This window comes from Anguilla rostrata, chromosome 1 (assembly GCF_018555375.3).
Source record: "Anguilla rostrata isolate EN2019 chromosome 1, ASM1855537v3, whole genome shotgun sequence".
NCBI classification, from domain to species: Eukaryota; Metazoa; Chordata; class Actinopteri; order Anguilliformes; family Anguillidae; genus Anguilla; species Anguilla rostrata.
In genome coordinates this window covers 37,625,966-37,652,775 of record NC_057933.1, presented here as the reverse complement: position 1 = coordinate 37,652,775, position 26,810 = coordinate 37,625,966, and the positions used below count along the sequence as shown (strand labels likewise).

At 63.3% G+C, this 26,810-nt stretch overlaps 1 long non-coding RNA gene across 1 annotated transcript in view; it reads left to right on the top strand.

Moving 5' to 3' along the window:
- The window catches only part of LOC135239505 (uncharacterized), a 678,135-nt gene that overhangs the window by 583,975 nt on the left and 67,350 nt on the right, over positions 1-26,810 (top strand). The window lies entirely within an intron of this gene.

Genomic DNA, 26,810 nt, shown 5'->3' with positions numbered 1-26,810 from the left:
ACTGTGATTGCAAAAGAGGATTAAGTTAGCGATCCTGCCGACTACACCAAGTTTACTGTGGTGGAAATTCAATCTACATCCACCGGCGGTGAGAAGAGTCAAGAGACATACGCACAATATTCAATTCAAGCTTTAATGTTTGCAAACAAAAGTTTATCTTGAGAACACTCTTATCTAGTGCTCTGAGACACAGCCCAGAGACTTCCTGTTTATAGCATACAAAAGATGACCAGTGTCAGGCTGTCAGTTAAAACTGATAAACAGGATGTGTGCACATACTCCAGCAATACATAGAAATGACATTTTGGTAGATCTGTGCAGAGGTGGCTCATCTGTCTCTAGAGCTTCCTTTTCTGTCTTACTCCACAAAAGAGAAGTCACATGCTTGAGGTTAGCATATATCTGCTGCAGGCCTCTTTTGCACACACACCCACCTGCCACAATGTAGACATATGACACACATGTCTTTACTTTTAATTTTACCAACACAGGGGGGTGCCAACTTATTTTAACATTAAGGGGGCAATCACCTTTTCACTTGGGTGATATGCGTGTTTCATCAGTTTTTTTCATTAAATTAAATAATAATTCAAAAAATATGTTTTGTGTGTACTCTGGTTCCCTTTGTCTAATATTACATTCATCATGACATGCAATAATAGAGGAAATCAGGAAGGGGGCCAATTCTTTTTCATGGCAGTGTATCTCCTAAAACCTAATTCTGTCACTCACAAAAAGAGGTGAATGCATGTTCCATTTTAAAGCTTGGCTAAATTTTTGGGAAAATAAACAGACAATACTTGTTTATGCTAATAGTTGTATTTATCCTGGATGAGTAATGCATGGGCTGTTGTACTTTTAAGCATAGGGTAGAATCACCTTTTTCTTTCAGTATTTTTATGCTCTGCTATAGCATTATGATTGTAGCAAGTATCTCATTAAAAGGCAAATCATGTAGGATAGCTCTGCATATTTTGCTTGTTCTTCCTGATTTTCAGTTGCTGCTGCTGCTCCTTGTTGTTTCCATGTATGACCTTGACTACTGTTTCCATAACAACTGGCTGAGCTCTGCGGGGCTGTGATGTGAATTACAACAAAAGCATGATTAGAATGAAAATAATTGTTGTTTGAAATAAAGCTTGGCTATTCAAAAATCAGTTTGGCCACTTGTTGTATCTCTGACTCTGGAGTGCTACATTATAGTAGGGTCTTTGAATATTAACTGTGTGAACAAGAGCCATTTGAGCTCCAAAAACTGAATTTGTTTTTGGGGTACTTGTCATTAGCAGCAAAACAGATTTTAGTAAAAGACATAGAAGCCACTAGAGAGAAGCGCTTCTTTGTTCTCAGTGGGAGATTCAAATACCAAAATTAGTGCTAGTACCAATATGGTACTGTATCTCCATGTGGTTTCCCTAAAACTGACCACTTTTACTAGGGTTTCCCAAATGACTTTAATATGAAGGAGCCTTATAGATAAAGTGCAAACGTCCTCCTCCACTTTCAGGATCCAGGATATCATTTGGTCTTCAAAATATGTCTACTGTTGGGGGTTAGGGGAACACCCACAAAACCTCTTAATGATATTGCACTTGCCAGGAAACAGGTCTTAATGGAAGTGTCACAGTCAGGAACTTGTCCAGAGCTCTACTACTTTTTTCAAGGCTAGAGGTACTCTCCACAGTAAATACATTTCTTATCAGGGCAGTCAGAAGGGCATGCCATCCAAATCCAGTGGACAACTCCAATATAAACTGTGGGGATTAATCATGATTAAGTGACCCTGTGGTATTAACAGATGAGTTAAAAATGCTTAATATAGTAAATTCAATCTGAAATTTGGTTAACAATATATGCCTGATCTATTCACTCCGGGACTTGTCGAGCTGACGGCCTGGGGAGCAGACAGACAGGCCAACATACTGGCTGACAAAAAGGTGGGCAGACAGGCAGACAAACAGGCGGGCAGACAAATAGACACGGGGGCCGAGGAACACACAGACACACGGTTGGGAACACTGGGTGGCGTGGGAACATTAGGTGGAGTGCGGACTGTGGGGGCCTCTCCGGGGCTCGAGGCTGCTCTGGGGGCCTCTCCGGGGCTCGAGGCGGCTCTGGGGGCCTCTCCGGGGCTCGAGGCAGCTCTGGGGGCCTCTCCGGGGCTTGAGGCGGATCTGGGAGCCTCTCGGGGCTGGACTGGACAGGAACGGAACAAGACAAGACTCGGGCCTGGACTGGACAGGAACGGAACAAGACAAGACTCGGGGCTGGACTGTACAGGAACGGAACAAGACAAGACTCGGGGCTGGAGTGGACAGGAAGGGAACTCGGGGCTTGAGGCGGATCTGGGAGCCTCTCCGGGGCTCCAGGTGGCTCTGGGGGCCCCTCCGGGACTTGGGGCAGGGCAGGCCGTGAAGGCCCCTCCGGGACTTGAGGCAAGCAGGCCGTGAAGGCCGCTCCGGGACTTGAGGCAGAGCAGGCCGTGAAGGCCCCTCCGGGACTTGTCGAGCTGACGGCCTGGGGAGCAGACAGACAGGCCAACATACTGGCTGACAAACAGATGGGCAGACAGGCAGACAAACAGGCGGGCAGACAAATAGACACGGGGGCCGAGGAACACACAGACACACGGTTGGGAACACTGGGTGGCGTGGGAACATTAGGTGGAGTGCGGACTGTGGGGGCCTCTCCGGGGCTCGAGGCTGCTCTGGGGGCCTCTCCGGTGCTCGAGGTGGCTCTGGGGGCCTCTCCGGGGCTCGAGGCAGCGCTGGGGGCCTCTCCGGGGCTTGAGGCGGATCTGGGAGCCTCTCGGGGCTGGACTGGACAGGAACGGAACAAGACAAGACTCGGGCCTGGACTGGACAGGAACGGAACAAGACAAGACTCGGGGCTGGACTGTACAGGAACGGAACAAGACAAGACTCGGGGCTGGACTGGACAGGAAGGGAACTCGGGCTTGAGGCGGATCTGGGAGCCTCTCCGGGGCTCAGGTTGCTCCTGGGGCCCTGCTCGCGGAGCCTCGGATTTGGGCAGGCAGGCCGTGAAGGCCCCTCCGGGACTTGAGGCAAGCAGGCCGTGAAGGCCGCTCCGGGACTTGAGGCAGAGCAGGCCGTGAAGGCCGCTCCGGGACTTGTCGAGCTGACGGCCTGGGGAGCAGACAGACAGGCCAACATACTGGCTGACAAACAGGTGGGCAGACAGGCAGACAAACAGGCGGGCAGACAAATAGACACGGGGGCCGAGGAACACACAGACACACGGTTGGGAACACTGGGTGGCGTGGGAACATTAGGTGGAGTGCGGACTCTGGGGGCCTCTCCGGGGCTCGAGGCAGCTCTGAGGGCCTCTCCGGGGCTCGAGGCAGCTCTGGGGGCCTCTCCGGGGCTTGAGGCGAATCTGGGAGCCTCTCCGGGGCTTGAGGCGGATCTGGGAGCCTCTCGGGGCTGGACTGGACAGGAACGGAACAAGACAAGACTCGGGCCTGGCCTGGACAGGAACGGAACAAGACAAGACTCGGGGCTGGACTGTACAGGAACGGAACAAGACAAGACTTGGGGCTGGAGTGGACAGGAAGGGAACTCGGTGCTTGAGGCGGATCTGGGAGCCTCTCCGGGGCTCCAGGTGGCTCTGGGGGCCCCTCCGGGACTTGGGGCAGGGCAGGCCATGAAGGCCCCTCCGGGACTTGAGGCAGAGCAGGCCGTGAAGGCCGCTCCGGGACTTGAGGCAGAGCAGGTCGTGAAGGCCCCTCCGGGACTTGGGACAGAGCAGGCCGTGAAGGCCCCTCCGGGACTTGGGACAGAGCAGGCCGTGAAGGCCCCTCCGGGACTTGGGACAGAGCAGGCCGTGAAGGCCACTCCGGGACTTGTCGAGCTGACGGCCTGGGGAGCAGACAGACAGGCCAACATACTGGCTGACAAAAAGGTGGGCAGACAGGCAGACAAACAGGCGGGCAGACAAATAGACACGGGGGCCGAGGAACACACAGACACACGGTTGGGAACACTGGGTGGCGTGGGAACATTAGGTGGAGTGCGGACTGTGGGGGCCTCTCCGGGGCTCGAGGCGGCTCTGGGGGCCTCTCCGGGGCTCGAGGCGGCTCTGGGGGCCTCTCCGGGGCTCGAGGCAGCTCTGGGGGCCTCTCCGGGGCTTGAGGCGGATCTGGGAGCCTCTCGGGGCTGGACTGGACAGGAACGGAACAAGACAAGACTCGGGCCTGGACTGGACAGGAACGGAACAAGACAAGACTCGGGGCTGGACTGGACAGGAACGGAACAAGACAAGACTCGGGGCTGGAGTGGACAGGAAGGGAACTCGGGGCTTGAGGCGGATCTGGGAGCCTCTCCAGGGCTTGAGGCGGATCTGGGAGCCTCTCCGGGGCTCCAGGTGGCTCTGGGGGCCCCTCCGGGACTTGGGGCAGGGCAGGCCGTGAAGGCCCCTCCGGGACTTGAGGCAAGCAGGCCGTGAAGGCCGCTCCGGGACTTGAGGCAGAGCAGGCCGTGAAGGCCGCTCCGGGACTTGGGACAGAGCAGGCCGTGAAGGCCCCTCCGGGACATGGGACAGAACAGGCCGTGAAGGAGGCCGACCCGGGGAGGGAGTCAACAGAGTGTGGGGGCTGGACACAGGATTCAGGACTGGACAAGACAAGAACAGGGACAGAACACAGGAACAAGACTCTGGACCGGACTCTGACGGGGGAACATGACTCAGACAGGAACAGGGACTGGACACAGAACTGGGGCAGGAACAGGACAGGATCGGGACAGGACAAGACTCGGGGCAGGAACAGGACAGGAACGGGACAGGACAAGATTCGGGGCAGGAACAGGACAGGAACGGGACAGGACAAGACTCGGGGCAGGAACAGGACAGGAACGGGACAGGACAAGACTCGGGGCTGGACTGGACAGGAACGGAACAAGACAAGACTCGGGGCTGGACTGGACAGGAACGGAACAAGACAAGACTCGGGCCTGGACTGGACAGGAACGGAACAAGACAAGACTCGGGGCTGGACTGTACAGGAACGGAACAAGACAAGACTCGGGGCTGGACTGGACAGGAACGGAACAAGACAAGACTCGGGGCTGGAGTGGACAGGAAGGGAACTCGGGGCTTGAGGCGGATCTGGGAGGCTCTCCGGGGCTCCAGGTGGCTCAGGGGGCCCCTCCAGGACTTGGAGCAGGGCAGGCCATGAAGGCCCCTCCGGGACTTGAGGCAGAGCAGGCCGTGAAGGCTGCTCCAGGACTTGAGCCAGAGTAGGTCGTGAAGGCCCCTCTGGGACTTGGGACAGAGCAGGCCGTGAAGGCCCCTCCGGGACTTGTCGAGCTGACGGCCTGGGGAGCAGACAGACAGGCCAACATACTTGCTGACAAACAGGTGGGCAGACAGGCAGACAAACAGGCGGACAGACAAATAGACACGGGGGCCGGGGAACACACAGACACACGGTTGGAAACACTATGTGGCGTGGGAACATTAGGTGGAGTGCGGACTCTGGGGGCCTCTCCGGGGCTCGAGGCTGCTCTGGGGGCCTCTCCGGGGCTTGAGGCGGATCTGGGAGCCTCTTCGGGGCTCCAGGTGGCTCCGGGACTTTAGGCAGAGCAGGCCGTGAAGGCCGCTCCGGGACTTGAGCCAGAGCAGGCCGTGAAGGCCCCTCCGGGACTTGGTACAGAGCAGGCCGTGAAGGCCCCTCCGGGACTTGGAACAGAGCAGGCCGTGAAGGCCCCTCCGGGACTTGGGACAGAGCAGGCCGTGAAGGCCCCTCCGGGACTTGTCGAGCGGACAGACAGGCCAACATACTGGCTGACAAACAGGTGGGCAGACAGGCAGACAAACAGGCGGGCAGACAAATAGACACGGGGGCCGGGGAACACACAGACACACGGTTGGGAACACTGGGTGGCGTGGGAACATTAGGTGGAGTGCGGACTCTGGGGGCCTCTCCGGGGCTCGAGGCAGCTCTGGGGGCCTCTCCGGGGCTTGAGGCGGATCTGGGAGCCTCTCCGGGGCTCCAGGTGGCTCCGGGACTTGAGGCAGAGCAGGCCGTGAAGGCCGCTCCGGGACTTGAGGCAGAGCAGGTCGTGAAGGCCCCTCCGGGACTTGGGACAGAGCAGGCCGTGAAGGCCCCTCCGGGACTTGGGACAGAGCAGGCCGTGAAGGCCCCTCCGGGACATGGGACAGAGCAGGCCGTGAAGGAGGCCGATCCGGGGAGGGAGTCAACAGAGGGTGGGGGCTGGAGACAGGATTCAGGACTGGACAAGACAAGAACAGGGACAGAACACAGGAACAAGACTCTGGACCGGACTCTGACAGGGGAACAGGACTCAGACAGGAACAGGGACTGGACACAGAACTGGGGCAGGAACAGGACAAGACTCGGCGCAGGAACAGGACAGGAACGGGACAGGACAAGACTCGGGGCAGGAACAGGACAGGAATGGGACAGGACAAGACTCGGCGCAGGAACAGGACAGGAACGGGACAGGACAAGACTCGGGGCAGGAACAGGACAGGAACGGGACAGGACAAGACTCGGGGCAGGAACAGGACAGGAACGGGACAGGACAAGACTCGGGGCTGGACTGGACAGGAACGGAACAAGACAAGACTCGGGCTGGACTGGACAGGAACGGAACAAGACAAGACTCGGGGCTGGACTGGACAGGAACGGAACAAGACAAGACTCGGGGCTGGACTGGACAGGAACGGAACAAGACAAGACTCGGGGCTGGACTGGACAGGACCGGAACAAGACAAGACTCGGGGCTGGACTGGACAGGAACGGAACAAGACAAGACTCGGGGCTGGAGTGGACAGGAAGGGAACTCGGGTCTTGAGGCGGATCTGGGAGCCTCTCCGGGGCTCCAGGTGGCTCCGGGGGCCCCTCCGGGACTTGGGGCAGGCAGGCCATGAAGGCCCCTCCGGGACTTGAGGCAGAGCAGGCCGTGAAGGCCGCTCCGGGACTTGAGCCAGAGCAGGTCGTGAAGGCCCCTCCGGGACTTGGGACAGAGCAGGCCGTGAAGGCCCTTCCGGGACTTGTCGAGCTGACGGCCTGGGGAGCAGACAGACAGGCCAACATACTGGCTGACAAACGGATGGGCAGACAGGCAGACAAACAGGCAAGCAGACAAATAGACACGGGGGCCGGGGAACACACAGACACACGGTTGGGAACACTGGGTGGCGTGGGAACATTAGGTGGAGTGCGGACTCTGGGGGCCTCTCCGGGGCTCGAGGCAGCTCTGGGGGCCTCTCCGGGGCTCGAGGCTGCTCTGGGGGCCTCTCTGGGGCTTGAGGCGGATCTGGGAGCCTCTCCGGGGCTCCAGGTGGCTCCGGGACTTTAGGCAGAGCAGGCCGTGAAGGCCGCTCCGGGACTTGAGGCAGAGCAGGTCGTGAAGGCCCCTCCGGGACTTGGGACAGAGCAGGCCGTGAAGGCTGCTCAGGGACTTGAGCCAGAGCAGGTCGTGAAGGCCCCTCCGGGACTTGGGACAGAGCAGGCCGTGAAGGCCCCTCCGGGACTTGTCGAGCTGACGGCCTGGGGAGCAGACAGACAGGCCAACATTACTGGCTGAAAACAGACGGGCAGACAGGCAGACAAACAGGCGGGCAGACAAATAGACACGGATGCCGGGGAACACACAGACACACAGTTGGGAACACTGGGTGGCGTGGGAACATTAGGTGGAGTGCGGAATCTGGGGGCCTCTCCGGGGCTCGAGGCAGCTCTGAGGGCCTCTCCGGGGCTCGAGGCTGCTCTGGGGGCCTCTCCGGGGCTTGAGGCGAATGTGGGAGCCTCTCCGGGGCTTGAGGCGCATCTGGGAGCCTCTCGGGGCTGGACTGGACAGGAACGGAACAAGACAAGACTCGGGCCTGGCCTGGACAGGAACGGAACAAGACAAGACTCGGGGCTGGACTGTACAGGAACGGAACAAGACAAGACTAGGGGCTGGAGTGGACAGGAAGGGAACTCGGTGCTTGAGGCGGATCTGGGAGCCTCTCCGGGGCTCCAGGTTGCTCTGGGGGCCCTCCGGGACTTGGGGCAGGGCAGGCCATGAAGGCCCCTCCGGGACTTGAGGCAGAGCAGGCCGTGAAGGCCGCTCCGGGACTTGAGCCAGAGCAGGTCGTGAAGGCCCCTCCGGGACTTGGGACAGAGCAGGCCGTGAAGGCCCCTCCGGGACTTGGGACAGAGCAGGCCGTGAAGGCCCCTCCTGGACTTGGGACAGAGCAGGCCGTGAAGGCCCCTCCGGGACTTGTCGAGCTGACGGCCTGGGGAGCAGACAGACAGGCCAACATACTGGCTGACAAACAGGTGGGCAGACAAATAGACACGGGGGCCGAGGAACACACAGACACACGGTTGGGAACACTGGGTGGCGTGGGAACATTAGGTGAAGTGCGGACTCTGGGGGCCTCTCCGGGGCTCGAGGCAGCTCTGGGGGCCTCTCCGGGGCTCGAGGCGGCTCTGGGGGCCTCTCCGGGGCTTGAGGCGGATCTGGGAGCCTCTCCGGGGCTCCAGGTGGCTCTGGGGGCCTCTCCGGGACTTGGGGCAGGGCAGGCCGTGAAGGCCCCTCCGGGACTTGAGGCAAGCAGGCCGTGAAGGCCGCTCCGGGACATGAGGCAGAGCAGGCCGTGAAGGCCGCTCCGGGACTTGAGGCAGGGCAGGCCGTGAAGGCCCCTCCGGGACATGGGACAGAGCAGGCCGTGAAGGCCCCTCCGGGACATGGGACAGAGCAGGCCGTGAAGGAGGCCGACCCGGGGAGGGAGTCAACAGAGTGTGGGGGCTGGACACAGGATTCAGGACTGGACAAGACAAGAACAGGGACAGAACACAGGAACAAGACTCTGGACCGGACTCTGACGGGGGAACATGACTCAGACAGGAACAGGGACTGGACACAGAACTGGGGCAGGAACAGGACAGGATCGGGACAGGACAAGACTCGGGGCAGGAACAGGACAGGAACGGGACAGGACAAGATTCGGGGCAGGAACAGGACAGGAACGGGACAGGACAAGACTCGGGGCAGGAACAGGACAGGAACGGGACAGGACAAGACTCGGGGCTGGACTGGACAGGAACGGAACAAGACAAGACTCGGGGCTGGACTGGACAGGAACGGAACAAGACAAGACTCGGGGCTGGACTGGACAGGAAGGGAACTCGGGGCTTGAGGCGGATCTGGGAGCCTCTCCGGGGCTCCAGGTGGCTCTGGGGGCCCCTCCGGGACTTGGGGCAGGGCAGGCCATGAAGGCCCCTCCGGGACTTGAGGCAGAGCAGGCCGTGAAGGCCGCTCCGGGACTTGAGCCAGAGCAGGTCGTGAAGGCCCCTCCGGGACTTGGGACAGAGCAGGCCGTGAAGGCCCTTCCGGGACTTGTCGAGCTGACGGCCTGGGGAGCAGACAGACAGGCCAACATACTGGCTGACAAACGGATGGGCAGACAGGCAGACAAACAGGCAAGCAGACAAATAGACACGGGGGCCGGGGAACACACAGACACACGGTTGGGAACACTGGGTGGCGTGGGAACATTAGGTGGAGTGCGGACTCTGGGGGCCTCTCCGGGGCTCGAGGCAGCTCTGGGGGCCTCTCCGGGGCTCGAGGCTGCTCTGGGGGCCTCTCTGGGGCTTGAGGCGGATCTGGGAGCCTCTCCGGGGCTCCAGGTGCCTCCGGGACTTGAGGCAGAGCAGGCCGTGAAGGCCGCTCCGGGACTTGAGGCAGAGCAGGTCGTGAAGGCCCCTCCGGGACTTGGGACAGAGCAGGCCGTGAAGGCCGCTCCGGGACTTGAGCCAGAGCAGGTCGTGAAGGCCCCTCCGGGACTTGGGACAGAGCAGGCCGTGAAGGCCCCTCCGGGACTTGTCGAGCTGACGGCCTGGGGAGCAGACAGACAGGCCAACATTACTGGCTGACAAACAGATGGGCAGACAGGCAGACAAACAGGCGCGCAGACAAATAGACACGGGGGCCGGGGAACACACAGACACACGGTTGGGAACACTGGGTGGCGTGGGAACATTAGGTGGAGTGCGGACTCTGGGGGCCTCTCCGGGGCTCGAGGCAGCTCTGGGGGCCTCTCCGGGGCTTGAGGTGAATCTGGGAGCCTCTCCGGGGCTCCAGGTGGCTCTGGGGGCCCCTCCGGGAATTGGGGCAGGGCAGGCCATGAAGGCCCCTCCGGGACTTGAGGCAGAGCAGGCCGTGAAGGCCGCTCCGGGACTTGGGACAGAGCAGGCCGTGAAGGCCACTCCGGGACTTGTCGAGCTGACGGCCTGGGGAGCAGACAGACAGGCCAACATACTGGCTGACAAACAGATGGGCAGACAGGCAGACAAACAGGCGGGCAGACAAATAGACAAGGGGGCCGGGGAACACACAGACACACGGTTGGGAACACTGGGTGGCGTGGGAACATTAGGTGGAGTGCGGACTTTGGGGGCCTCTCCGGGGCTCGAGGCAGCTCTGGGGGCCTCTCCGGGGCTCGAGGCTGCTCTGGGGGCCTCTCTGGGGCTTGAGGCGGATCTGGGAGCCTCTCCGGGGCTCCAGGTGCCTCCGGGACTTGAGGCAGAGCAGGCCATGAAGGCCGCTCCGGGACTTGAGGCAGAGCAGGTCGTGAAGGCCCCTCCGGGACTTGGGACTGAGCAGGCCGTGAAGGCCGCTCCGGGACTTGAGCCAGAGCAGGTCGTGAAGGCCCCTCCGGGACTTGGGACAGAGCAGGCCGTGAAGGCCCCTCCGGGACTTGTCGAGCTGACGGCCTGGGGAGCAGAGAGACAGGCCAACATACTGGCTGACAAAAAGCTGGGCAGACAGACAGACAAACAGGCGGGCAGACAAATAGACACGGATGCCGGGGAACACACAAACACACAGTTGGGAACATTGGGTGGCGTGGGAACATTAGGTGGAGTGCGGACTCTGGGGGCCTCTCCGGGGCTCGAGGCAGCTCTGAGGGCCTCTCCGGGGCTCGAAGCTGCTCTGGGGGCCTCTCCGGGGCTTGAGGCGAATCTTGGAGCCTCTCCGGGGCTTGAGGCGCATGTGGGAGCCTCTCGGGCTGGACTGGACAGGAACGGAACAAGACAAGACTCGGGCTGGACTGGACAGGAACGGAACAAGACAAGACTCGGGGCTGGACTGGACAGGAACGGAACAAGACAAGACTCGGGCTGGACTGGACAGGACGGAACAAGACAAGACTCGGGGCTGGACTGAACGGAACGGAACAAACAAGTCGGGGCTGAGGGACAGTAGGGAACCGGGCTGAGCCGATCTGGGAGCCTCCGGGCTCCAGGTGGCTTGGGGGCCCTCCGGGACTTGGGGCAGGGCAGGCCATGAAGGCCCTCGGACTTGAGGCAGAGCAGGCGTGAAGGCCGCGCCGGGACTTGAGCAGAGCAGTCGTGAAGGCCCTCCGGGACTTGGGACAGAGCAGCGTGAAGGCCCTCCGGGACTTGTCGAGCTGACGGCCTGGGGAGCAGACAACAGGCCAACATACTGGCTGACAAACAGGTGGCAGACAGGCAGACAAACAGGCGGGCAGACAAATAGACACGGGCCGGGAACACACAGACACACGGTTTGGAACACTGGGTGGCGTGGGAACATTAGGTGGAGTGCGGACTCTGGGGCCTCTCGGGGCTCGAGGCAGCTCTGGGGCCTCTCCGGGCTCCAGGCTGATCTGGGGGCCTCTCTGGGGCTTGAGGCGATCTGGGAGCCTCTCCGGGGCTCCAGGTGCCTCCGGGACTTGAGGCAGAGCAGGCGTGAAGGCGCTCGGGACTTGAGGCAGAGCAGGTCGTGAAGGCCCTCCGGGACTTGGGACTGAGCAGGCCTGAAGGCCGCTCGGGACTTGAGCCAGAGCAGGTCGTGAAGGCACCTCCGGGACTTGGGACAGAGCAGGCCGTGAAGGCCCTCCGGGACTTGTCGAGCTGACGGCCTGGGGAGCAGACAGACAGGCCAACATTACTGGCTGACAAACAGTCGGAGACAGGCAGACAACAAGCGGGCAGACAAATAGCACGGATGCCGGGGAACACACAACACACGTGGAACACTGGGTGGCGTGGAACATTAGGTGGAGTGCGGACTCTGGGGGCCTCTCGGGGCTCGAGGCAGCTCTGAGGGCCTCTCCGGTGCTCGAGGCTGCTCTGGGGGCCTCTCCGGGGCTTGAGGCGAATCTGGGAGCCTCTCCGGGCTTGAGGCGCATCTGGGAGCCTCTCGGGGCTGGACTGGACAGGAACGGAACAAGACAAGACTCGGGCCTGGCCTGGACAGGAACGGAACAAGACAGACTCGGGGCTGCTGTAAGGAACGGAACAGACAGACTAGGGGCTGAGTGGACAGGAAAACTCGGTGTTGAGGCGGATCTGGGAGCCTCTCCGGGGCTCCAGGTGGCTCGGGGGCACCGGGACTTGGGCGGGCAGGCATGAAGGCCCCTCCGGGACTTGAGGAGAGCAGGCCGTGAAGGCTGCTCCGGGACTTGAGCCAGAGCAGGTCGTGAAGGCCCCTCCTGGACTTGGGACAGAGCAGGCCGTGAAGGCCCCTCCGGGACTTGTCGAGCTGACGGCCTGGGGAGCAGACAGACAGGCCAACATACTGGCTGACAAACAGATGGGCAGACAGGCAGACAAACAGGCGGGCAGACAAATAGACACGGATGCCGGGGAACACACAAACACACAGTTGGGAACACTGGGTGGCGTGGGAACATTAGGTGGAGTGCGGACTCTGGGGGCCTCTCCGGGGCTCGAGGCAGCTCTGAGGGCCTCTCCGGGGCTCGAGGCTGCTCTGGGGGCCTCTCCGGGGCTTGAGGCGAATCTGGGAGCCTCTCCGGGGCTTGAGGCGCATCTGGGAGCCTCTCGGGGCTGGACTGGACAGGAACGGAACAAGACAAGACTCGGGCCTGGCCTGGACAGGAACGGAACAAGACAAGACTCGGGGCTGGACTGTACAGGAACGGAACAAGACAAGACTAGGGGCTGGAGTGGACAGGAAGGGAACTCGGTGATTGAGGCGGATCTGGGAGCCTCTCCGGGGCTCCAGGTGGCTCTGGGGGCCCCTCCGGGACTTGGGGCAGGGCAGGCCATGAAGGCCCCTCCGGGACTTGAGGCAGAGCAGGCCGTGAAGGCCGCTCCGGGACTTGAGCCAGAGCAGGTCGTGAAGGCCGCTCCGGGACTTGAGGCAGAGCAGGTCGTGAAGGCCTCCGGACTTGGACAGAGCAGGCCTGAAGGCCTCGGGACTTGGGACAGAGCAGGCCGTGAAGGCCACTCCGGGACTTGTCGAGCTGATGGCCTGGGGAGCAGACAGAAGGCCAACATACTGGCTGACAAAAGTGGGCAGACAGGACAGACAAACAGGCGGGCAGACAAATAGACACGGGGCCGAGGAACACACAGACACACGGTTGGGAACACTGGTGGCGTGGGAACATTAGGTGGAGTGCGGACTGTGGGGGCCTCTCCGGGGCTCGAGGCGCTCTGGGGCCTCTCCGGGACTCGAGGCGGCTCTGGGGGCACTCTCCAGGCTCAAGGCAGCTCTGGGGGCCTCTCTGGGGCTTAAGGCGGATCTGGGAGCCTCTCGGGGCTGGACTGGACAGGAACGGAACAAGACAAGACTCGGGCCTGGCCTGGACAGGAACGGAACAAGACAAGACTCGGGGCTGGACTGTACAGGAACGGAACAAGACAAGACTCGGGGCTGGAGTGGACAGGAAGGGAACTCGGTGCTTGAGGCGGATCTGGGAGCCTCTCCGGGGCTCCAGGTGGCTCTGGGGGCCCCTCCGGGACTTGGGGCAGGGCAGGCCATGAAGGCCCCTCCGGGACTTGAGGCAGAGCAGGTTGTGAAGGCCGCTCCGGGACTTGAGCCAGAGCATGTCGTGAAGGCCCCTCCGGGACTTGGGACAGAGCAGGCCGTGAAGGCCCCTCCTGGACTTGGGACAGAGCAGGCCGTGAAGGCCCCTCCGGGACTTGTCGAGCTGACGGCCTGGGGAGCAGACAGACAGGCCAACATACTGGCTGACAAACAGATGGGCAGACAGGCAGACAAACAGGCGGGCAGACAAATAGACACGGGGGCCGGGGAACACACAGACACACGGTTGGGAACACTGGGTGGCGTGGGAACATTAGGTGGAGTGCGGACTCTGGGGGCCTCTCCGGGGCTCGAGGCAGCTCTGGGGGCCTCTCCGGGGCTTGAGGCGAATCTGGGAGCCTCTCCGGGGCTCCAGGTGGCTCTGGGGGCCCCTCCGGGAATTGGGGCAGGGCAGGCCATGAAGGCCCCTCCGGGACTTGAGGCAGAGCAGGCCGTGAAGGCCGCTCCGGGACTTGGGACAGAGCAGGCCGTGAAGGCCACTCCGGGACTTGTCGAGCTGACGGCCTGGGGGGCAGACAGACAGGCCAACATACTGGCTGACAAAAAGCTGGGCAGACAGGCAGACAACCAGGCGGGCAGACAAATAGACACGGGGGCCGAGGAACACACAAACACACGGTTCGGAACACTGGGTGGCGTGGGAACATTAGGTGGAGTGCGGACTGTGGGGGCCACTTCGGGGCTCGAGGCGGGTCTGGGGGCCTCTCCGGGGCTCGAGGCGGCTCTGGGGGCCTCTCCGGGGCTCGAGGCAGCTCTGGGGGCCTCTCCGGGGCTTGAGGCGGATCTGGGAGCCTCTCGGGGCTGGACTGGATAGGAACGGAACAAGACAAGACTCGGGCCTGGCCTGGACAGGAACGGAACAAGACAAGACTCGGGGCTGGACTGTACAGGAACGGAACAAGACAAGACTCGGGGCTGGAGTGGACAGGAAGGGAACTCGGTGCTTGAGGCGGATCTGGGAGCCTCTCCGGGGCTCCAGGTGGCTCTGGGGGCCCCTCCGGGACTTGGGGCAGGGCAGGCCATGAAGGCCTCTCCGGGACTTGAGGCAGAGCAGGCCGTGAAGGCCGCTCCGGGACTTGAGCCAGAGCAGGTCGTGAAGGCCCCTCCGGGACTTGGGACAGAGCAGGCCGTGAAGGCCCCTCCGGGACTTGTCGAGCTGACGGCCTGGGGAGCAGACAGACAGGCCAACATACTGGCTGACAAACAGATGGGCAGACAGGCAGACAAACAGGCGGGCAGACAAATAGACACGGGGGCCGGGGAACACACAGACACACGGTTGGGAACACTGGGTGGCGTGGGAACATTAGGTGGAGTGCGGACTCTGGGGGCCTCTCCGGGGCTCGAGGCAGCTCTGGGGGCCTCTCCGGGGCTCGAGGCTGCTCTGGGGGCCTCTCTGGGGCTTGAGGCGGATCTGGGAGCCTCTCCGGGGCTTGAGGCGCATCTGGGAGCCTCTCGGGGCTGGACTGGACAGGAACGGAACAAGACAAGACTCGGGGCTGGACTGGACAGGAACGGAACAAGACAAGACTCGGGGCTGGACTGGACAGGAACGGAACAAGACAAGACTCGGGGCTGGACTGGACAGGAACGGAACAAGACAAGACTCGGGGCTGGACTGAACAGGAACGGAACAAGACAAGACTCGGGGCTGGAGTGGACAGGAAGGGAACTCGGGGCTTGAGGCGGATCTGGGAGCCTCTCCGGGGCTCCAGGTGACTCTGGGGGCCCCTCCGGGACTTGGGGCAGGGCAGGCCATGAAGGCCCCTCCGGGACTTGAGGCAGAGCAGGCCGTGAAGGCCGCTCCGGGACTTGAGCCAGAGCAGGTCGTGAAGGCCCCTCCGGGACTTGGGACAGAGCAGGCCGTGAAGGCCCCTCCGGGACTTGTCGAGCTGACGGCCTGGGGAGCAGACAGACAGGCCAACATACTGGCTGACAAACAGGTGGGCAGACAGGCAGACAAACAGGCGGGCAGACAAATAGACACGGGGGCCGGGGAACACACAGACACACGGTTTGGAACACTGGGTGGCGTGGGAACATTAGGTGGAGTGCGGACTCTGGGGGCCTCTCCGGGGCTCGAGGCAGCTCTGCTGGCCTCTCCGGGGCTCGAGGCTGCTCTGGGGGCCTCTCCGGGGCTTGAGGCGGATCTGGGAGCCTCTCCGGGGCTCCAGGTGGCTCCGGGACTTGAGGCAGAGCAGGCCGTGAAGGCCGCTCCGGGACTTGAGGCAGAGCAGGTCGTGAAGGCCCCTCCGGGACTTGGGACAGAGCAGGCCGTGAAGGCCCCTCCGGGACTTGGGACAGAGCAGGCCGTGAAGGCCCCTCCGGGACTTGGGACAGAGCAGGCCGTGAAGGCCCCTCCGGGACTTGGGACAGAGCAGGCCGTGAAGGCCACTCCGGGACTTGTCGAGCTGATGGCCTGGGGAGCAGACAGAGAGGCCAACATACTGGCTGACAAAAAGCTGGGCAGACAGACAGACAAACAGGCGGGCAGACAAATAGACACGGGGGCCGAGGAACACACAGACACACGGTTGGGAACACTGGGTGGCGTGGGAACATTAGGTGGAGTGCGGACTGTGGGGGCCTCTCCGGGGCTCGAGGCGGCTCTGGGGGCCTCTCCGGGACTCGAGGCGGCTCTGGGGGCATCTCCGGGGCTCAAGGCAGCTCTGGGGGCCTCTCTGGGGCTTAAGGCGGATCTGGGAGCCTCTCCGGGGCTCCAGGTGGCTCCGGGACTTGAGGCAGAGCAGGCCGTGAAGGCCGCTCCGGGACTTGAGGCAGAGCAGGTCGTGAAGGCCCCTCCGGGACTTGGGACAGAGCAGGCCGTGAAGGCCCCTCCGGGACTTGGGACAGAGCAGGCCGTGAAGGCCCCTCCGGGACTTGGGACAGAGCAGGCCGTGAAGGCCACTCCGGGACTTGTCGAGCTGATGGCCTGGGGAGCAGACAGACAGGCCAACATACTGGCTGACAAAAAGCTGGGCAGACAGACAGACAAACAGGCGGGCAGACAAATAGACACGGGGGCCGAGGAACACACAGACACACGGTTGGGAACACTGGGTGGCGTGGGAACATTAGGTGGAGTGCGGACTGTGGGGGCCTCTCCGGGGCTCGAGGCGGCTCTGGGGGCCTCTCCGGGACTCGAGGCGGCTCTGGGGGCATCTCCGGGGCTCAAGGCAGCTCTGGGGGCCTCTCTGGGGCTTAAGGCGGATCTGGGAGCCTCTCGGGGCTGGACTGGACAGGAACGGAACAAGACAAGACTCGGGCCTGGCCTGGACAGGAACGGAACAAGACAAGACTCGGGGCTGGACTGTACAGGAACGGAACAAGACAAGACTCGGGGCTGGAGTGGACAGGAAGGGAACTCGGTGCTTGAGGCGGATCTGGGAGCCTCTCCGGGGCTCCAGGTGGCTCTGGGGGCCCCTCCGGGACTTGGGGCAGGGCAGGCCATGAAGGCCCCTCCGGGACTTGAGGCAGAGCAGGTTGTGAAGGCCGCTCCGGGACTTGAGCCAGAGCATGTCGTGAAGGCCCCTCCGGGACTTGGGACAGAGCAGGCCGTGAAGGCCCCTCCGGGACTTGGGACAGAGCAGGCCGTGAAGGCCCCTCCTGGACTTGGGACAGAGCAGGCCGTGAAGGCCCCTCCGGGACTTGTCGAGCTGACGGCCTGGGGAGCAGACAGACAGGCCAACATACTGGCTGACAAACAGATGGGCAGACAGGCAGACAAACAGGCGGGCAGACAAATAGACACGGGGGCCGGGGAACACACAGACACACGGTTGGGAACACTGGGTGGCGTGGGAACATTAGGTGGAGTGCGGACTCTGGGGGCCTCTCCGGGGCTCGAGGCAGCTCTGGGGGCCTCTCCGGGGCTCGAGGCTGCTCTGGGGGCCTCTCTGGGGCTTGAGGCGGATCTGGGAGCCTCTCCGGCTCAGGGCCTCGGGACTGAGGCAGAGCAGGCCAGAAGGCCGCACCGGGCTTGAGGCAGGCGACGGTCTGAAGGCCCTTCCGGGCTTGGGCCGACTGAGCAGGCCGTGAAGGCCGCCTCCGGGACTGTGAGCAGAGCAGGCCGTGAAGGCCCCTCCGGGACTTGGGACAGAGCAGGCCGTGAAGGCCCCTCCGGGACTTGTCGAGCTGACGGCCTGGGGAGCAGACAGACAGGCCAACATACTGGCTGACAAACAGGTGGGCAGACAGGCAGACAAACAGGCGGGCAGACAAATAGACACGGGGGCCGAGGAACACACAGACACACGGTTGGGAAACTGGGTGGCGTGGGAACATTAGGTGGAGTGCGGACTCTGGGGGCCTCTCCGGGGCTCGAGGCAGCTCTGGGGGCCTCTCCGGGGCTCGAGGCTGCTCTGGGGGCCTCTCGGGGCTTGAGGCGATCTGGGAGCCTCTCCGGGGCTTGAGGCGCATCTGGGAGCCTCTCGGGGCTGGACTGGACAGGAACGGAACAAGACAAGACTCGGGCCTGGACTGGGGACAGGACGGAACAAGACAAGACTCGGGGCTGGACTGACAGGAACGGAACAAGACAAGACTCGGGGCTGGATGGACAGGAAGGAACTAGGCTGATTGAGGGGATCTGGGGCTGGGGACCGGGGGCGGGGCACTCGGGACTTGGGGCAGGGCAGGCATGAAGGAGCCCTCCGGGGACTAGCAGCAGGGCACTTGAAGGGGCCGCTCCGGGACTTGGGGCAGGCAGCTGAAGGGCACCTCCGGGACTTGAGGCAGAGCAGGCCGTGAAGGCCCTCCGGACTTGGCCAGAGCAGGCGTGAAGGCCCCCTCCGGGACTTGGGACAGAGCAGGCCGTGAAGGCCCTCCGGGACTTGTCGAGCTGAGGCCTGGGGAGCAGGACAGAGCAGGCCAAATACTGGCTGACAAACAGCTGGGCAGACAGGAACAGACAAACAGGCGGGCGAGACAAATAGACACGGGGGCCGGGGAACACACAGACACACGGTTGGAACACTGGGTGGCGGTGGGAACTCGGTGATTGAGGCGGATCTGGGGCTCTCCGGGGCCCCGAGGCAGCTCTGCGGCCTCTCCGGGGCTTGGCGGGCTGGCCTGAGGCCCTCCGGGCTTGAGGCGACTAGGGACCTTGGTCCAGGCCGCTCCGGGACTTGAGGCCAGAGCAGTCGTGAAGGCCGCCTCCGGGACTTGGGACAGAGCAGGCCGTGAAGGCCCCTCCGGGACTTGGGACAGAGCAGGCGTGAAGGCCCTCCGGGACTTGGGACAGAGCAGGCCGTGAAGGCCACTCCGGGACTTGTCGAGCTGATGGCCTGGGAGCAGACAGAGAGGCCAACATACTGGCTGACAAAAAGCTGGGCAGACAGACAGACAAACAGGCGGGCAGACAAATAGACACGGGGGCCGGGGAACACACAGACACACGGTTGGTTGGGAACACTGGGTGGCATGGGAACATTAGGTGGAGTGCGGACTGTGGGGGCCTCTCCGGGGCTTGAGGCAGGCTCTGGGGGCCTCTCCGGGCTCGAGGCTGCTCTGGGGGCCATCTCGGGGCTTGCAGGAGCCTCTGGGAGGCCTCTGGGGCTTCAGGCGGATCTGGGAGCCTCTCGGGGCTGGACTGGACAGGAACGGAACAAGACAAGACTCGGGCCTGGACTGGACAGGAACGGAACAAGACAAGACTCGGGGCTGGACTGACAGGAACGGAACAAGACAAGACTCGGGGCTGGAGTGGACAGGAAGGGAACTCGGTGCTTGAGGCGGATCTGGGAGCCTCTCCGGGGCTCCAGGTGCTCTGGGGGCCCCTCCGGGACTTGGGGCAGGCAGGCCATGAAGGCCCCTCCGGGACTTGAGGCAGAGCAGGTTGTGAAGGCCGCTCCGGGACTTGAGCCAGAGCAGTCGTGAAGGCCCTCGGGACTTGGGACAGAGCAGGCCGTGAAGGCCCTCCGGGACTTGGGACAGAGCAGGCCGTGAAGGCCCCTCCGGACTTGGGACAGAGCAGGCCGTGAAGGCCCTCGGGACTTGTCGAGCTGACGGCCTGGGGAGGCAGACAGACAGGCCAACATACTGGCTGACAAACAGATGGGCAGACAGGCAGACAAACAGGCGGGCAGACAAATAGACACGGGGGCGGGGAACACACAGACACACGGTTGGGAACACTGGGTGGCGTGGGAACATTAGGTGGAGTGCGGACTTGGGGGCCTCTCGGGGCTGAGGCAGACTTGGGGGCCTCTGGGTCCGAGGCTGCTCTGGGGGCCTCTCTGGGGCTTGAGGCGGATCTGGGAGCCTCTCCGGGCTGAGGGCTTGAGGCCTCGGGGTCTGACTGGACAGCACAGCAGCTCGGGGCTGGACTGGACAGGACGGAACAAGACAAGACTCGGGGACTGGCAGGAACGGAACAAGACAGACTCGGGGCTGGACTGGACAGGAACGAAAAACAAGACTGGGGCGGACTGAACAGGAACGGAACAAGACAAGACTCGGGGCTGGAGTGGACAGGAAGGGAATCGGGGCTTGAGGCGGATCTGGGAGCCTCTCCGGGCTCCAGTGACTCTGGGGGCCCTCGGATGGGGCAGGGCAGGCCATGAAGGCCCTCCGGGACTTGAGGCAGGAGGCCGGAAGGCCGCTCCGGGATTGAGCAGAGCAGGTCGTGAAGGCCCCTCCGGGACTTGGGACAGAGCAGGCCGTGAAGGCCCCTCCGGGACTTGTCGAGCTGACGGCCTGGGGAGCAGACAGACAAGCCAACATACTGGCTGACAAACAGGTGGGCAGACAGGCAGACAAACAGGCGGGCAGACAAATAGACACGGGGGCCGGGGAACACACAGACACACGGTTTGGAACACTGGGTGGCGTGGGAACATTAGGTGGAGTGCGGACTGTGGGGGCCTCTCCGGGGCTCGAGGCAGCTCTGCTGGCCTCTCCGGGGCTCGAGGCTGCTCTGGGGGCCTCTCCGGGGCTTGAGGCGGATCTGGGAGCCTCTCCGGGGCTCCAGGTGGCTCCGGGACTTGAGGCAGAGCAGGCCGTGAAGGCCGCTCCGGGACTTGGGACAGAGCAGGCCGTGAAGGCCCCTCCGGGACTTGGGACAGAGCAGGCCGTGAAGGCCCCTCCGGGACTTGGGACAGAGCAGGCCGTGAAGGCCACTCCGGGACTTGTCGAGCTGATGGCCTGGGGAGCAGACAGAGAGGCCAACATACTGGCTGACAAAAAGCTGGGCAGACAGACAGACAAACAGGCGGGCAGACAAATAGACACGGGGGCCGGGGAACACACAGACACACGGTTGGGAACACTGGGTGGCGTGGGAACATTAGGTGGAGTGCGGACTTTGGGGGCCTCTCTGGGGCTCGAGGCAGCTCTGGGGGCCTCTCCGGGGCTCGAGGCTGCTCTGGGGGCCTCTCTGGGGCTTGAGGCGGATCTGGGAGCCTCTCCGGGGCTCCAGGTGCCTCCGGGACTTGAGGCAGAGCAGGCCATGAAGGCCGCTCCGGGACTTGAGGCAGAGCAGGTCGTGAAGGCCCCTCCGGGACTTGGGACTGAGCAGGCCGTGAAGGCCGCTCCGGGACTTGAGCCAGAGCAGGTCGTGAAGGCACCTCCGGGACTTGGGACAGAGCAGGCCGTGAAGGCCCCTCCGGGACTTGTCGAGCTGACGGCCTGGGGAGCAGACAGACAGGCCAACATTACTGGCTGACAAACAGTTCGGTAGACAGGCAGACAAACAAGCGGGCAGACAAATAGACACGGATGCCGGGGAACACACAAACACACAGTTGGGAACACTGGGTGGCGTGGGAACATTAGGTGGAGTGCTGACTCTGGGGCCTTCCGGGCTCGAGGCAGTTCTGAGGGCCTCTCCGGGCTCGAGGCTGCTCTGGGGCCCTCCGGGGCTTGAGGCGATCTGGGGCCTCTCCGGGCTTGAGCGCATCTGGAGCCTCTCGGGGCTGGACTGACAGGAACGAACAAGACAAGACTCGGGCCTGGCCTGGACAGAACGAACAAGACAAACTCGGGCTGGACTGTACAGGAACGGAACAGACAAGACTAGGGCTGGAGTGGACAGGAAGGGAACTCGGTGATTGAGCGGATCTGGGGCCTCTCCGGGGCTCCAGGTGGCTCGGGAGGCGCCTCGGGACTTGGGGCGGGGCAGGCCATGAAGGCCCTCCGGGACTTGAGGCAGAACAGGCCGTGAAGGCCCTCCGGGACTTGAGGCAGAGCAGGCCGTGAAGCGCCCGGACTTGAGCCAGAGCAGGTCGTGAAGGCCGCTCGGGACTTGGGACAGAGCAGGCCGTGAAGGCCACTCCGGGACTTGTCGGCTGATGGCCTGGGGAGCAGACAGAGAGGCCAACATACTGGCTGACAAAGCTGGGCAGACAGACAGACAAAACGGCGGGCAGACAAATAGACACGGGGCCGGGGAACACACAGACACACGGTTGGGAACACTGGGTGGCGTGGGAACATTAGGTGGAGTGGGACTTGGGGGCCTCTCGGGGCTCGAGGCAGCTCTGGGGGCCTCTCCGGGGCTCGAGGCTGCTCTGGGGGCCTCTCTGGGGCTTGAGGCGGATCTGGGAGCCTCTCCGGGGCTCCAGGTGCCTCCGGGACTTGAGGCAGAGCAGGCCATGAAGGCCGCTCCGGGACTTGAGGCAGAGCAGGTCGTGAAGGCCCCTCCGGGACTTGGGACTGAGCAGGCCGTGAAGGCCGCTCCGGGACTTGAGCCAGAGCAGGTCGTGAAGGCACCTCCGGGACTTGGGACAGAGCAGGCCGTGAAGGCCCCTCCGGGACTTGTCGAGCTGACGGCCTGGGGAGCAGACAGACAGGCCAACATTACTGGCTGACAAACAGTTCGGTAGACAGGCAGACAAACAAGCGGGCAGACAAATAGACACGGATGCCGGGGAACACACAAACACACAGTTGGGAACACTGGGTGGCGTGGGAACATTAGGTGGAGTGCGGACTCTGGGGGCCTCTCCGGGGCTCGAGGCAGCTCTGAGGGCCTCTCCGGGGCTCGAGGCTGCTCTGGGGGCCTCTCCGGGGCTTGAGGCGAATCTGGGAGCCTCTCCGGGGCTTGAGGCGCATCTGGGAGCCTCTCGGGGCTGGACTGGACAGGAACGGAACAAGACAAGACTCGGGCCTGGCCTGGACAGGAACGGAACAAGACAAGACTCGGGGCTGGACTGTACAGGAACGGAACAAGACAAGACTAGGGGCTGGAGTGGACAGGAAGGGAACTCGGTGATTGAGGCGGATCTGGGAGCCTCTCCGGGGCTCCAGGTGGCTCTGGGGGCCCCTCCGGGACTTGGGGCAGGGCAGGCCATGAAGGCCCCTCCGGGACTTGAGGCAGAACAGGCCGTGAAGGCCCCTCCGGGACTTGAGGCAGAGCAGGCCGTGAAGGCCGCTCCGGGACTTGAGGCGCAGGCGGTCCGTGGACAGGAGGCCGGAAGCCCTCGGGACTTGGGACAGAGCAGGCCGTGAAGGCCACTCCGGGACTTGTCGAGCTGATGGCCTGGGGAGCAGACAGAGAGGCCAACATACTGGCTGACAAAAAGCTGGGCAGACAGACAGACAAACAGGCGGGCAGACAAATAGACACGGGGGCCGAGGAACACACAGACACACGGTTGGGAACACTGGGTGGCGTGGGAACATTAGGTGGAGTGCGGACTGTGGGGGCCTCTCCGGGGCTCGAGGCGGCTCTGGGGGCCTCTCCGGGACTCGAGGGGTCTGGGCATCTCCGGGTCAGGCGCTCTGGGCCTCTGGGGCTTAGGCGGATCTGGGAGCCTCTCGGGCTCAGGTGGCTCCGGGACTTGAGGCAGAGCAGGCCGTGAAGGCCGCTCCGGGATGAGCAGGCAGGTCGTGAAAGGCCTCGGACTTGGGACAGAGCAGGCCGTGAAGGCCCCTCGGGACTTGGGACAGAGCAGGCCGTGAAGGCCCCTCCGGGACTGGGACAGAGCAGGCCGTGAAGGCCACTCGGGACTTGTCGAGCTGAGGCCTGGGAGCAGACAGACAGGCAACATACTGGCTGACAAAAAGCTGGGCAGACAGACAGACAAACAGGCGGCAGACAAATAGACACGGGGGCCGGGGAACACACAGACACACGGTTGGGAACACTGGGTGGCGTGGGAACATTAGGTGGAGTGCGGACTTGGGGGCCTTCGGGGCTCGAGGGCGGCTCTGGGATGAGGCCTCTGGGGCTCGAGGCAGCTCTGGGGGCCTCTCGGGGCTTAGGCGGATCTGGGAGCCTCTCCGGGGCTCCAGGTGGCTCCGGACTTGAGGCAGAGCAGCCGTGAAGCCGCTCCGGGACATGAGGAGAGCAGGTCGTGAGAGGCCCCTCCGGGACTTGGGAAGGCAGGCAGGCCGTGAAGGCCCTCCGGGACTTGGGACAGAGCAGGCCGTGAAGGCCACTCCGGGACTTGTCGAGCTGATGGCCTGGGGAGCAGACAGACAGGCCAACATACTGGCTGACAAAAAGCTGGCCAGACAAATAGACACGGGGGCCGAGGAACACACAGACACACGGTTGGGAACACTGGGTGGCATGGGAACATTAGGTGGAGTGCGGACTGTGGGGGCCTCTCCGGGGCTCGAGGCGGCTCTGGGGGCCTCTCCGGGACTCGAGGCAGCTCTGGGGGCTCTCGACAGAGCAGGCGTGAAGGCCCCTCCGGGACAGTTGGAAACAGAGCAGGCGTGAAGGCCACTCCGGGACTTGTCGAGCTGACGGCCTGGGGCGCAGACAGACAGGCCAACATACTGGCTGACAAAAGTGGGCAGACAGGCAGACAAACAGGCGGGCAGACAAATAGACACGGGGGCCGGGGAACACACAGACACACGGTTGGGAACACTGGGTGGCGTGGGAACATTAGGTGGAGTGCGGACTGTGGGGCCTCTCCGGGGCTCGAGGCGGCTCTGGGGGCCTCTCCGGGCTCGAGGGCTCTGGGGGCTCTCCGGGGCTCAGGCAGCTCTGGGGCTCTCTGGGGCTTAGGCGATCTGGGAGCCTCTCGGGGCTGGGACAGGAGCAGCTGAGGACGGACGGACAAGACAAGACTCGGGGCCTGGACTGGACAGGAACGGAACAAGACAAGACTCGGGCTGGACTGGACAGGAACGGAACAAGACAAGACTCGGGGACTGGAGTGGACAGGAAGGGAACCGGTGCTTGAGGCGGATCTGGGAGCCTCTCCGGGGCTCCAGGTGGCTCTGGGGCCCTCCGGACTTGGGGCAGGGCAGGCTGAAGGCCCCTCCGGGACTTGAGGCAGAGCAGGGTGAAGGCCTCGGGGCTGCCAGAGCAGTCGTGAGGCCCTCGGGACTTGGGCAGAGCAGGCCGTGAAGGCCCCTCCGGGACTTGGGACAGAGCAGGCCGTGAAGGCCCCTCCTGGACTTGGGACAGAGCAGGCCGTGAAGGCCCTCCGGGACTTGTCGAGCTGACGGCCTGGGGAGCAGACAGACAGGCCAACATACTGGCTGACAAACAGTGGGCAGACAGGCAGACAAACAGGCGGGCAGACAAATAGACACGGGGGCCGGGAACACACAGACACACGGTTGGGAACACTGGGTGGCGTGGGAACATTAGGTGGAGTGCGGACTCTGGGAGCCTCTCCGGGGCTCGAGGCAGCTCTGGGCCTCTCCGGGGCTCGAGGCGCTTGGGGCCTCTCCGGGCTTGAGGCGATCTGGGAGCCTCTCGGGCTCCAGGGGGCTCCGGGACTGAGGCACGAGAGGCCTGAAGGCCGCTCCGGGACTTGAGGCAGGCAGGTCGTGAAGCCCCTCTGGGACTTGGGCAGGCCTGGGGGCCCCTCCGGGACTTGGGCAGGCAGGCCTGAAGGCCCTCCGGGACTTGACAGAGCAGGCCGTGAAGGCCACTCCGGGACTTGTCGAGCAGGCCGGGGCAACGAGGCCCTACCGGGCTGACAAAGCTGGGCACGGACGACAAACAGGCGGAGCAATCCGGGGGCCGAGGAAACACAACAACGGTGGGAAACTGGGTGGGGGAACATTAGGGGGCGACTGCGGGGCTCTGGGGACCGACGGTGGCCTGGGGCTCGGGACTGTGAGGCGGCTCTGGGGGCTCTCCGGGGCTCGAGGCGCTCTGGGGCCTCTCCGGGGCTTAGGGATCTGGACCTCTCCGGGTGCTCCGGACTTGAGGCAGGCCTGAAGCCTCCGGCTGGGAGCAGTCTGGGCCCTCCGACTTGGGCGAGAGCCTGAAGGCCCTCCGGGACTTGGGACAGAGCAGGCCGTGAAGGCCCCCGGGACTTGGACAGAGCAGGCCGTGAAGGCCACTCCGGGACTTGTCGAGCTGATGGCCTGGGGAGCAGACAGACAGGCCAACATACTGGCTGACAAAAGCTGGGCAGACAGACAGACAAACAGGCGGGCAGACAAATAGACACGGGGCCAAGGAACACACAGACACACGGTTGGGAACACTGGGTGGCGTGGGAACATTAGGTGGAGTGCGGACTGTGGGGGCTCTCCGGGGCTCGAGGCGGCTCTGGGGCTCTCCGGGACTCGAGGCGGCTCTGGGGGCATCTCCGGGCTCAGGCAGCTCTGGGGCCTCTCTGGGGCTTAAGGCGGATCTGGGAGCCTCTCGGGGCTGGACTGGACAGGAACGAACAGACAAGACTCGGCCTGGCCTGGACAGGAACGGAACAAGACAAGACTCGGGGCTGGACTGACAGGAACGGAACAAGACAAGACTCGGGGTGGAGTGGACAGGAAGGGACTCGGTGCTTGAGGCGGATCTGGGAGCCTCTCCGGGGCTCCAGGTGGCTCTGGGGCCCTCCGGGACTTGGGGCAGGGCAGGCCATGAAGGCCCCTCCGGGACTTGAGGCAGAGCAGGTGTGAGGCGCTCCGACTGAGCCAGACGTCGTGAGCCTCCGGGACTTGGGACAGAGCAGGCCGTGAAGGCCCCTCCGGGACTTGGGACAGAGCAGGCCGTGAGGCCCCTCCTGGACTTGGGACAGAGCAGGCCGTGAAGGCCCC